Source organism: Thermobia domestica, unplaced genomic scaffold (genome assembly GCF_964235325.1).
Source record: "Thermobia domestica unplaced genomic scaffold, izTheDome1.hap1.1 HAP1_SCAFFOLD_691, whole genome shotgun sequence".
Lineage (NCBI taxonomy): Eukaryota > Metazoa > Arthropoda > Insecta > Zygentoma > Lepismatidae > Thermobia > Thermobia domestica.
Window position 1 is genome coordinate 35,685 of NW_027656401.1, and position 13,615 is coordinate 49,299.

General features: G+C 39.6%; 2 non-coding genes across 2 annotated transcripts; both read right to left on the reverse strand.

Moving 5' to 3' along the window:
• Positions 1–3,829: 3,829 nt before the first annotated feature.
• On the reverse strand, positions 3,830–3,948 carry LOC145677204 (5S ribosomal RNA). The gene has a single exon (XR_014129682.1). It is a non-coding gene; the product is annotated as a 5S ribosomal RNA (ribosomal RNA).
• Positions 3,949–4,125: 177 nt separating this feature from the next.
• LOC145677200 (5S ribosomal RNA) lies at positions 4,126–4,244 on the reverse strand. The gene has a single exon (XR_014129678.1). It is a non-coding gene; the product is annotated as a 5S ribosomal RNA (ribosomal RNA).
• Between the last annotated feature and the right edge of the window lie 9,371 nt (positions 4,245–13,615).

Here is a 13,615-nt window from a genome sequence, read left to right on the forward strand (position 1 = left end):
ACAGGTGGCGCAGAACATGCGGTTAATTGGTCTTCCACAAGGTGAAGTGTGACTTTCGCCACAACGAAAACAGACTCTACTCTGCGTACAGAGATGGGTTAGATGGTCGTATTTGTAACAATTGTAACATGGTGTAGGTCGTGCCGCCGATCTTGATGCCTCAACTCGATGCTTCTTGTTGTTAATGATGATACCCTTCGCAATTAAACTGCTAATGGTTTCTGTATTTGAAGAGAAAAGCCTTATTAGCGGAAGTGGACCATCAGAGTTGCGGATTCTTGTTAAGTTGCAAAAATCTAATCCCGCTTTTATGAACGATTCCTTGAGCTCTGGAATAGTAAGGTCGACATCTACACCTTTGATGACGCATGTATAAGTATGTCTGCTGTTCTTCTTGGTATGTTTGTTTGGCGGTGGTGGTAGGATTCCGTCAGCCTTTTTGATGTCATCAGGAGTCAAGATTGTTGTCATTCTGGTTTTGGGGCCAAAATCACTCGGTTTGAACTTCTGAAGTCAAGTTATATAAAGAGCAAAACCGTTAAATCAAGCTATTTCTCATTGGATAAAGTCAGTCGAAAAGGACAGTTCTCATTGGCTTAGACACGTTTTGTGTTTTTCCTCCGTGCTTTCCCTGCATGATCGAAGGAACAAAACCACGAGTCTTGGGCTGCTTGGGCTTGTATTTCTCGTGTGTGGTGAGCGAAGCAGTAACATATCGAAATGACAGGACGTGGAAAAGGAGGCAAGGGTCTTGGCAAAGGAGGTGCCAAGCGCCACCGTAAAGTTCTTCGTGACAACATCCAGGGTATCACCAAACCCGCTATTAGGCGTCTTGCTCGCCGTGGTGGTGTGAAGCGTATCTCTGGTCTCATTTATGAAGAGACCCGAGGAGTATTGAAAGTATTCCTGGAGAACGTAATCAGAGATGCTGTTACATACACAGAACACGCCAAGAGGAAGACAGTGACAGCTATGGATGTTGTGTATGCCTTGAAGAGGCAAGGAAGAACCCTGTACGGTTTCGGAGGTTAAGTTGGGGTTCCTCCTATTTTGGATATAAAATTGGCATAAACGGCTCTTTTCAGAGCCAACAAATTTATATAAAGGGAAAGATTTACTTTGTGCGATTTTCTGTTAGATTATAAGAATTCGTGTAACTACATTAAAGCCTTTTGATGCACACTAAATTACAGACGTAGAGAGATTAATTTGAGAAAATCATACGTTTTTTTTTACATTATGTACGTTCATGTATACGTATTCATATCATGTAGCAGTATTAATGCTGGAGAAGGGGTTCTGGTTGGAAATTGGCGATTTGTTGGAAGTAGCGAGCATGAGAGATGCGAAACGCAAGTCGGAATTTCTGTTCTGACAGTAGGATGTACGTATAGAGGCTTATACAACTTCTATACTGTGCTGTGAGGGGCGAATAATGCGTTAGAAACCTGAATCTTGTCCTTTATCTTGTTTACGTGGTCTTGGGTTCGATTTCTTTCTTTTGCGGTAGTGTCTATTGTGATTTACATGTAAATTAATGACACTTCGTAGCGGGTTACTAAAATAAAGAGTAATACAAATATGAGATGTAGGTTAATGCATTGTATACTTCACATTATTTACTAAAGAAAGGCAGTAGTTACAAGAAACCTAGGCTCGCTCGTTGGGCACAGTAGCAAATGAGTTCTGAGATCAGAGAATAAGAGTAGTTGCGTATTACAAACCATATACATATAACACATATCACACAAATATGAATATCGACCTTGCAAAGAATAAATCGTACTTAAGTGTGCATTTAATGTCATTACTATGTTGCAAAAGAAATTTAGGAAAGTTTTCTGATCCGCTCTGTTCATGATGTCATTGGGGCATAGTAATGAACAATAATAAATGTCGAGAACATATTGAACAGAGTAATTTCAGCCAAGCCAACGCAAGAGAGAAACATGAGTGCTTTAAGAATGTTGGAAATTCCTTTGTCTAGCATGAAGTACATGAGAATATGTGGTATGAGGTTTTCTTCCATTGCTGAGAATCTGGGCTCGACTGTCCTGTCCTCTGGGTAATATGAGCCCGATGTACGCAAATATCAAAAAAATGTAGCTAGCGACAATACAAAAGGTAATGATCTTATAATTAATAATGTAGTGGGAACTAAGCACATCGCTGTTTGGAGTATTCTAAAGTTAGTGTGACTTCCTATGGGCTTCAATTACGATCGACGACTACACATATACTAATTAATCGAATAGCAGCGAGAATTTCGAATGAAACTAAGCAACTATCTCAGACACTTTTGATGAGTCTGTATATCGAAAACAATTCATTTCAATCGTAAATCTCCTCTATAAAGGGGTTTGTGGCCCTCATAAGGGCCGATTTGTATGAGATATAGGTCTTACATTTATGCCTTCTTCTCAGTTTTCTTGGGCAGAAGTACAGCTTGAATGTTGGGCAAAACACCACCCTGAGCGATTGTAACTCCAGACAACAACTTGTTTAATTCCTCGTCGTTACGGATAGCTAACTGCAGATGACGTGGAATAATCCTAGTCTTCTTGTTGTCACGAGCAGCGTTGCCTGCCAACTCAAGAACTTCAGCTGCCAGGTATTCCATGACTGCAGCCAAATACACGGGAGCGCCAGCACCAACTCGTTCGGCATAGTTACCCTTTCGCAAAAGACGATGGATTCTGCCTACTGGGAATTGAAGGCCAGCCCTGCTGGAGCGGGACTTGCTCTTTCCCTTGACTTTTCCACCTTTGCCGCGACCAGACATTGTTCAATATTCTTTCGTAATAAGATGAGAGGAAAAATTGCGGCCTCCCATGAATCAAGTCAGTTTTGTTACTACTTCAAGCGTGCACCCGAGTGCATCAAATGAAAAGCAAGGCAGTTGGCGCGAATTGAAACACGTACTGTAATTTAAATGAAGTCGATAAATCGGCGGACACATCTAATTTTGCTGAACGAGTGAGTCATCATGCCACCAAAAACTAGCGGAAAGGCTGCAAAGAAGGCTGGTAAAGCCCAAAAGAATATCTCCAAGGGAGATAAGAAGAAGAAGAGGAGGAGGAAGGAGAGCTATGCCATTTACATCTACAAAGTTTTGAAGCAAGTGCATCCTGACACTGGCATATCTAGCAAAGCTATGAGTATCATGAACAGCTTTGTTAATGACATCTTCGAGCGTATTGCTGCTGAAGCTTCTCGTTTGGCCCATTACAATAAGCGGTCAACTATCACCAGCCGGGAAATCCAAACAGCTGTGCGCCTTCTTTTGCCTGGTGAACTTGCCAAGCACGCTGTAAGTGAGGGTACGAAGGCTGTTACCAAGTACACAAGCTCTAAGTAAAAATCTTCTTCAAGATTTTTCATTTCAAACGGTCCTTGTCAGGACCAACACATTATTCGAAAGAGTTAAATCACGAAATTTGCTTCATTCTGTTATGTAGAAACACGTTGAAATCCAATTTCTATATGCTGTTAGTAAAAAAGTAAAGCACATAGCGGAGATGTGTCGTGCTTGTATACGAAAGGCATTTACTCGCCGGAGATCTACACTTAGTCATAATAATTTACTTTTAAAAAGTGGTAATACATTCCGTGTTAAGTATAGTAGTAGGTGCACACGGATCGGAAATCAGGTTATTTTAATGTGCCGTGCAAATAAACAGGCTGTTAGTGTAAGAAATAGTGGGTATAACGCTTAGAATATCGATTAATCGCTATGAAATAATGTTGATAAATTATCTCTTGAAAGTACTATAAAATTAATGTTTCTAGTATTTTCGTACTTGAAGGATAATGAAATTTGAAAAAGAGATGCCAACAGCACCTGGTGTTCCCAGGCGGTCACCCATCCAAGTACTGACCAGGCCCGATGCTGCTTGACTTCGGTGATCGGACGAGAACCGGTATATTCAGCATGGTATGGCCGTTGGCGAATGCATATGGCTTCGAGTGAGTTATTGTAGCTACGTAGGTTTGTCGGTGAATACTCAAAAAGACCAGCGCGTGGAAAGCGTTGCTAATTGTTTTAAGTAATGCATGATTACGAAATTATCGTGGTGAACGATGTGAGAATATTCGTCTTTGTGAAAAACAAAATTAGAAAAAGTATACCAACAGCACCTGGTGTTCCCAGGCGGTCACCCATCCAAGTACTGACCAGGCCCGATGCTGCTTGACTTCGGTGATCGGACGAGAACCGGTATATTCAGCATGGTATGGCCGTTGGCAACTACCTTTTCTTCAATGTCCTGTTAAGGAAGTATGTTTTAAGTAAGAATTGACATTATTAACTATAAAGGCAAGCATATTAACGTCGTTAACATTACTTGGAATATACTAATATTCGAATAAATATTTGAATGTTCGAATGATGAGTGATTCGGATGTTCATAGTGCCACTGTGTCCTATCGAGTTTACTATCACGAACCACGTATGAAATTGTATATAAATAAATAAAAATAAATCCTTTATTAAGTATTGATTACAGGAAAAAGGCAAACTTACATTCTTTAATGTACACAATGAAATGTATGAAAGATATTTTTAAGATATGTTTCACTTACCCTTTATAACGCAAGGTAGTTTTCAGTGTAGCATTCTCTTCAGCTGCGAGATAACGTAAGGCAGATGATCATTCAGTCGTGAAGCACTAAAATGTAATATACATTTTAACTATTATCGATAAGAATTATTTACTGCAGGGATGCAAATAAAGTGAGGCAAATTAGTAAATAAAAACCGATACTGTAACTGATAATATAATTAGTTGTATCTGTATTAGTTGTATATACAGTAATCGCACGATTATCCGCGGAGTTGGATGTTGGCATAATCGCGCATAATCAGCAGTATGAGCAGAAAAGGGAAATGAAATGAAATATTTAGATTTACGTCGCATACTTATACCGGTTACGCTAAAGGAGACGGTGATGATGAGTACTGAATGAAGAAAGTGGGAGGAAACGGGAGAAACCCGAGAAAACCCATGAGCACGGTCTTTATGCACGACAAAGTTCACACGGCACGAGCTGGGATTGAATCAGGGACCCCAAGCACCGGAGGCCAAAAAACGGACAAAAAGTCTTTCGTGCAACTTTCGTTTTCGGTAAAAAGTTTACACATAATTTAGAAAGAGTAGTTTTCTGGTCTTTTTATTTCACAAGTTGGTTCATGTCTATATTTTTTACATGCATAAAAAATTTTTCAACTCCCTTGCTTATTTCCTGTTAAAGACCTCTACCTCTGATTGTATTTTTTGCACATATTCTTATTGTTTTCAGACAACATTTCTAAAAGCGTAATTTATCGTCAGCAAGAAAAGAAAAGGAAAGCCTCGGATAGTGGAATGTGTACTGTATATATATATATATATATATATATATATATATATATATATATACGTATTAGTATATAGTTTTATTTTATACGTCTCCTATTATTACACAATGTGCAGATATTGTCAAAGCGCAAGTAAATATGTATAACTCCCCGTTCTGCACTTAATAACTTGAAAGAAGTTCGGGGAAGGTAGTGTAACAGAAAGTGCAAACAGAAATGAGGGTTTAAAGGCATTTAATATTATTCCGTAGTAGTATGATTTTTTGTAAAAAAAAAAATATATATATATATATATATATATATATATATATATATATCTAAACATACATATTCAATGATATAGTAAGAGGTTAGCAGCACTGATAGAACTGCAGAAAGTACAAAACCGTTAATAAGAAAGAGAGAGAGATGGTGGCCGCTTTTGTGCTTTTCATTGGCTAATTCCGAATTGCGCGCGAATACGTACGAGATTTCTTTCTTTTTCCTCTTCGCAGCCCAGATGTTGCCAATTAGAAGTTTTTAGTACTACATTTGTATGAAAATGTTGCCTTTAAGAAATGTGGTTTGCATACAGAGAAAAGAGCAAAATGAATATTTACCTTAGTGGGCATGAAAAAAGACGAAACATTTTGCAAGATGGACACACGAACTTCCTTAATGCAGGCGTTCAGTACATTATTGTAAAGAAAAAAACACTAAAAAGAATTACTTCAATATCCCTAGCAACATTCAACAATTCATAGAGAAAAATCTTTATTTTGAGAACAATGGAAAACTATGTAATTGTAGATAACTACTAAATTTAATGATTAAGGAAAACGTTTAGGCCCGGCCCTTCAGAAAGAAAGTGCACAGAATATTCTCTCATGGAAGCAATTGCAAAATCAACATTTTGTTTGCAGTTATAATTAGAGGATCTATATACAGGGTGTTCGAAAAAGAATGTATCCTCTTGAAAGAAAATATTCTCTGGGCCCCTAATCCTTTATATACCGAAAGGAAGTTTGTATAGCATTTTTTCTTACCTTCGTTAGAAGAATTGAAAGTGACTACTATCGTGACACGGGAGATATTTAATCGATAGTCGAATTACTCACATACTCGAATGAACACGTCTCTTGTAAGGAGAGGAAAGGCTTCTGTGATCCGCTATCGCAGCTGTGTCATATCTGCAGAGAATGTTAGGACACAAACGTGATCTTTGAGAGCCTCGTGAAAAGAAGTCGCATAGTATCATGTGTGGAGACATCGGGGCCATCTGAAGAACGCTTCATCATTAGGACCAAGGGCGAGTTACGAAACACTCTGGGATATATTTATTAACATAACTTCTCGTCATTCTGCAAGTGTGGTGGAGCTCCATCCTATTGGAAAAGGAAACCTCGGGAGCCCTCTTCATGTGTAGGTATCGTTCACATCTGAAGCATGTGAAGATAGATTACTGTACTATCGTGTACCTAAAATCATTTTCTACGAATACGAACATGTCTACACTGAAGGCAGTGCAGCTCTTTTTCTCTTTTTTTTGGTCATGTATTGTAACGCGGGGCAATGCACACAATAACATGTAATGTTGTGTATCATCATAAAGGGCCAGGGCGATGATTGGATCTTGATGGACGTGGAGAACTGATAGGTGATGTGAGTGGTATTGTGATCTATGGTTGTATGTTTACTGATGAATGCATAAGGAGAGGTGAAGGGGTTGCCTTTTTTTTTATGTCGATCGGGAGGGAAGCGATTGGGAAACTTTTGACTTTGTTTTTCAACCGAATATATTGATTGAATAGGTCGCCGACAATTTTACGGGGCGTCACGTCGTTGCCTTTTTCATGTCGATCGCGAGCGAAGCGAGCGTTTTTTTTTTTTTTTTTTTTTTTTTTTTTTTTTTTTTTTTTACCGACAATATGTATTGAATCGGTTGCCAACACCTTTAGGGGCGCGTCACGTCCTTCTTTCTGTGCTGATCGCGAGCGAAGCGAGCGCGAAATTTTTGACTTTTTTTTTTTTTTTTTTTTTTTTTTTACCCACAATATTTATTCAATCGGTCGCCAACACTTTTAGGGGTGCGTCACGTCCTCTTTTCTCTGCTGATCGCGAGCGAAGCGAGCGCGAAATTTTGACCTTTTTTTCTCTTTTTAATTCTTTTTTTTCTTTAAGAAAAAATATTGATTTCATAGGTCGCGAACATTTTTACGGGATGCAACATCGTTTATTTGTTTTTCCAACCGTCTTTCTGTCTTGAGCCCCCGCCAAGTTAACTTTATGGTGGACAAAAACTATGTGCGGTGGGTTACCGCGGGGTTCTCCCGTTTCCTCCCACTTTCTTCATTCCACCACCATTTCAATCATTTCTCATAATCAGCGCCTCTTTTAGCCTAAGCGGCATAACGTGGGACGTAAAACAAAGATTTCCTTTAGTTGCTTTCTGTCTTGATTACGAGCGCGAAATTTTTTACTTTTTTTTTCTTTCTTTTGATATTATTCATTTAATAGGACGGCAACACCTTTACGGGCCGCCGCGTCGTCGTTTACACTTCTTCAGCCCATATTCTTTCTGCTTGTTCGTTTTCCGGCATCTTGTTATCACCGCCCGCGGCAATGCCTATGTCTTTCATCGCTTTTTGAAGCAAATCTTTAATAAATATGCACTCTCACATTTGTACTAATATGCATACCACAGTGGATAGACTGTAACTAGGAAAGCAGAAGCCTGCATATCATATTATTTAACAGTTGAAAGTGAACTGTCATTTTAAGTTTGATTTTGATCAGATGAGTGCAGTTCAACTCGTCGACAATTGTGAAGATTCTCGAGGTTAGGGACCATCCATTTTGTGCTTTGTAATGAAAATGGCTGCAGCCAAACTTCTCTGATCTGAATGAAACTTGGCATGATGATACATCTTGACCTGCTCTACAAGTTTATTTAGTATTTTCCGTTGCGCAGGCTTTTGCTTCTCCAGGTTCTCCCATGGAACTGAGAAACGTATTCAGTCGAACTTCTGCGGTAAGTCAGTATATCATCCTGAGAAGTTTGATCGAGATAGCAGAGGTTCGACTATTCGTTTTTCAATTCCATGTGATATTACAACACGGTGAACTAAATTTATATAGAAACACTTTGATTTTGTTTTGTTTTTTGCTAGCATTAAACTGAGAAAATGTTATTCAATAGACAGAGAACACCACTCAAAGAAAAGTACATCATAAGAATATATATATGGTTGCTGTGGTTCTCGGTTTAATTTGCTAGTTAAGAAACTTGCTCTAAATAAGTACATCTTACAGGTGAAAAACTAAGCCAGGCGATAGAATTAAATATAAAGTTATACACTTTTATTTTACGTTTACTAGTGTTGGGTTACTACTGTAAAATAAGTCAGTATATATGAAAGATAACTGTATTAGGTACTATTTTCCACCGGCGGTGTATTCTTGCATAGTGTACTTAATGTTTACAAGCGGGGCGCTACTAGTATGGATGCATGACAAGTGCTATTGAAACTCGAAAACTAACTGGTTTCCACTACCCTTGCTTATACGTATACCCGCGTCGCCTTCGCTCCTGTTCACTTTGGACGCACATTCTTGCTATCGCTCAGGCCCCCAGCTTTCTCCTGTTTTGGCTCCCTTAAATAGTATTCGTGCTTTTTATTGGCCACCTGGCAAAGCACTTGTAATGATTTTACACCAGTAACTCTAAAATACATGTGTATTACTTTATTTAATTCTGTCGTCTGCAGAATTTTTTTTTTTTTCGTACAAATATGCCTTTTCATGCAGAACACTGAATTTTGCCTGTAAATTTTTGAGAATATGCTGTGACGAAACTTGAGCACCGTTCTTCTTTTCTTTCTTATCACGAGTCTTCTTTAGCCTAATGAGCACAATCATCACACGATAACGACTATTCTTTTCATTTAACTTGTAAACAAGTTGAACTAATAATAATAATTGATGTACAAAGGAGAAGTGTCCTACATATTTGAGGTAAAAAATAAAATAAATATACTTCTACTTCATCCGTGTTTACAAAGTTAAATGTTATCGATTTACAAAAAATGGTCACCTATCCACACACTGACCAGGCTCGACACTGCTTGACCATACATATTAAAACATCGGTCCCACTGAATACACAAGTAGTAAGCACATTCACATAAAAATAATTAGGATTACAGTATATAAAATGCGTTAATTAAAATAGCAAATGCCTTACCTTATCACAGGCGATCCAAAGCCACTGCACATCATCTGCTACGCACACTATATTCCTCCAATATTTCACTCACTTCCTATATCACGCAACAGAAAATATTAATAAAATTCACTTAGCAACATTTTCATTTTTAATCAACAATACGTATAACAATTAAGAATAAAATTAATTGTGAGCACATTGTTATAATTAGAATACTGTTTTTATTCGTTTACAAATATGGGATTAATATAGAGCTGGCAGCAACAATATATACAACTCATCCTGTATGTATCGTAAATCCTAACTTGAGAAGACATCTCTGACGCAAACAATGAGACAAGAAATCAAATACTATATCCGACACATTTGGGGTTTATTGAACTTCAATGTTGGAAGATACCACCTTGTCGGTAGTACAAATGTAATATCCTTACAACACGCGGAACTTTTGCCAGGCATATCTAGGAATTTGGGAAGATTAATTGATATCCTTAATGTGCAATGTATGATTATGACGCATTGTTATGTACACGCAGACGGAACCAGGACAATCTATAGATGACATTTGCACTGTGTTTGGACAATTTGTTCGCAGAAAATAACCGTTTTTGTCTATGAATACTTGAGAACATGGAAGGTATGAGATATACATTTTATGCGCAAATATTATAATACAAATCATTGTTAGTTTGGTGGATGCGTGAAAGAAAGAAAAGGAGTAGATTTTTGCAGACGTCCGGATATAAAGCGAGAACTGAGAATACGCATCTATAACATCTATTTTCTTTGTGTTAATGATATCGATGAACTAAACGGGGAAACTAAAATACAACTGTTTGCAGTATAATTCGAAGTATAGTCAAGTGCAGAGGCGTACTCACGGGGTGTCCACCGGGTGCGGACTCCTCGCAAAAGTTCCTAAGTAACATACATTTGCAGACTTTCTCATTAAATGTAGTTATTAACAGGGAAAATATTGATGTATCATCAATATAAATCTGATCTTACACTTCATCTGTACTCTGTCTGTATCATGTTTTTGTGAAAAAGTAAGTGGAATATTTATCGTGTTTTCGAATGCAGAATAATAGTATATAGACATAGTGGCTTGTAGTATTGGAACCTTGCCCCCCGAAGCTTGGATCCCTTAGAAGAAAAAAAAATGCATGCGCGCCTGGTGAAATGGTTAACGAATTCAGTTCACTCGATGAATCGACAGATAGTAATACACATTTCGACAGATCGACAGCATTCGACAGATACAGACATATGAAAGTAGCACAAGAATTAGGCGAAAGTCCGTGCGTTTCCTCAATTCACGTAGGAAACAACAGAAAATATCAACTACCATAAAATAATCCGTATATATATTTAATTTATTTGGAATAAAATAAATATAGAAACAACCTGTTCATACATAACTACGGTAAGTGCGTTAATTGCTAACGTAAGAACAAATATGAAACAAGGCACAAAATAAAAAAGAAAAATAAAGTTAAAGGGAATAAATATTTAGGCTTGATTGTCATTCGTATTAAGAAGCTGGGTAATAAAATGTTAAAATCTACAGAAAATTATGAAATTAAATCAGGATTTGAAATAAAAGTCTATACATTGGAAGTAGGCCAGGGAGTTTGCAAGGCAGATGTGTGCGACACGCGTTACTTTATAGATTCCCTTCATTGAACTATAGTAAGCAGTACGAAGATGGTACTTTGCGTATAATCACAGGAAGGATTGAAGTTAATTACCATGGTAATATAATTATTTATTGATAAGTATTTCCATGTTAAATTATGAAAATTATAAGCACAAGGAGGGTGAAAAAGTAGTGTGACCGACTTAGCAATGACTGAAACATAAAATAGAAAAGCGAATAAAAACAAATGCCTTTTGAGTTATGTGGAATAAAGTTTCTTCTAGCCAGTAAGGAAGAATAGGATCTGGTGCATTCATTGAATACCTGAAAAAAATCGTTTATCAAAATAGAAGGAAACACACTTATCGTTGTGGCAACTACGAACTTCTGTTTACCTCAGCCCGCCTCAGCAAGTGCTTTCTATCCGGTCCGCGCTCCGTAACCAAACTCAACGCTGCCTGCTGTGCATGCTGCATGCTACAATAGCAGAGCACTTCACTCAGCCACGCTAAGAATCGTTCTCTCAGTAGTCATCCACGAGCGCGGACGGGGTAGTAAGCACTTGCCTCCCATTGGCTGGAAGCTTCAAATTTCCTCGCTCGTGATTGGCCAACCAGTTTTCTGCTCTCCAGAGCCGTATAAAAGAAAAATCTCAGCCATCTTCAGCCATTCTGCCCTGTGCAGCGGCACAGAGCACAGTGCGTGTGTGGTTAAAACATTTATGATTAAAACTCTGAAAAACAATTTCATCCAATATTGAACTATAGGCTAAAAGAAAAATAGGCCTGTTGGGTGCAAGCCCAAAAAGCCCCAACAACAAAAGGGACATCAGTGCTAACGCTGGATTCTATTCCACCATACAACACCCCTGTCAAGATAGCCAAACCCCCGCAACAACCCCCCATCACCGACAACCAAGGGCAATTCTGGCCCTTTTCAGAGCCACAACACGGGATTGAAACCACTCTCCAGTCAAATAGTGAGAAACAACGACCGACAACACAGTCAATCGGAACCCAGATAACAAACATGAAGCAAGCCCCCCAGGCACCAGAAGGAGTCACCTTAGGAGGAGACCCCCCCGTAAGGCGACCCCCCCAAACCACTGCCATGACAACGCTAACGAATCAGCTCAAAACGATGAAATTCTGCTCACTGGGATCAGTTCAGCGACGAAGGCAATCTGCGAAACCCAAGCACTTCCCCCCCCTGACCCCCCAGGAACTGGAAGAAGTAGCAAACACTAGCTCCCACAACCAACCAAGCGCAAGCGACCCCAGCCCAAATGACGTTCCAACTCCTCCAAATCCCACGCCAACCGAGAACTTAATTGACATGAGTGACCCCTCAGAAACCGAAACCGAAGGGGATGAGCACGAGTTTCATCGTGCTAAGAAACGTGTGCGCCGCAGAGAATCAGCCAATGTGGAATCCCTGATCGAGTTCAAAAATAAATTCGCTCCACTAGCAACTGACGATACCAACGAAGATGCTGAACAGTCTGAAATGAACAATACTATTGCTTCACAACAGACCCTCACCGGCAAGAAAGTCCCCCCGATCTATGTGTACGGAATCGACAAAACATTCACCTTTGCACGAACAGTGTCTGCCATCTGCAAAGCGCCCCCCAAAGTGGACCACTGCAAAGACCACATCAAATTCTCCTGCCAATCCATGGCAGATTACGAAAAGATAGAAACCTATTGCATACAGACCAATCAATCCTTTGCGTCTGAAATTCCTAAACAAGCGCGCTACTTCAAAGTGGTCATTCGCAGGCTTCCTATGGACACCCCAACGGAAGAAATATACAGTGAGCTCCAAGAACTGGATTACCCTGTTAAGGAAGTTAGACAACTGAAGGGTCGCTGCGACCCCAACGGAGTGCGCCCTCTATTCCCCCTCTTTCTAGTGTCCTTGGAGAAAGTGCCGGGAATTAGTGAGATCTACAACTTGAGAAGATTATTCAATTACCGAGTGGAAGTGGAGGCATATCGTGGCCAAAGTGTACTCCAGTGCCACAGATGCCAGCGTGTGGGCCACTCACAGCGCATGTGCCGTGCTACCCCCCGTTGTGTGAAGTGCGACGACTCACATCTCACCACGCTCTGTCCTAAAACAACGCGGGACACGCCAGCGAAATGTGTGAACTGTGGGGGGCCTCACCCCGCAAATTACCAAGGGTGCCCCACACTCAAAGCCGCCCAAGCCAGACGACAACCGCCAAAGAAAAAGGACCCGCCACGCAGAAGAGAGGCAGACAACAACCAAGACCAAGAAACCCAGAAATCCACCCCCACAAACGAAGAATACGCCGCGGTCGCCTCCAACAGGAGCAAATCCACCCAGGAAAAGAATGACAAAACCCAACCACAGGAAGAAGATGCACAACCGCCACCACAACCTGCAAACA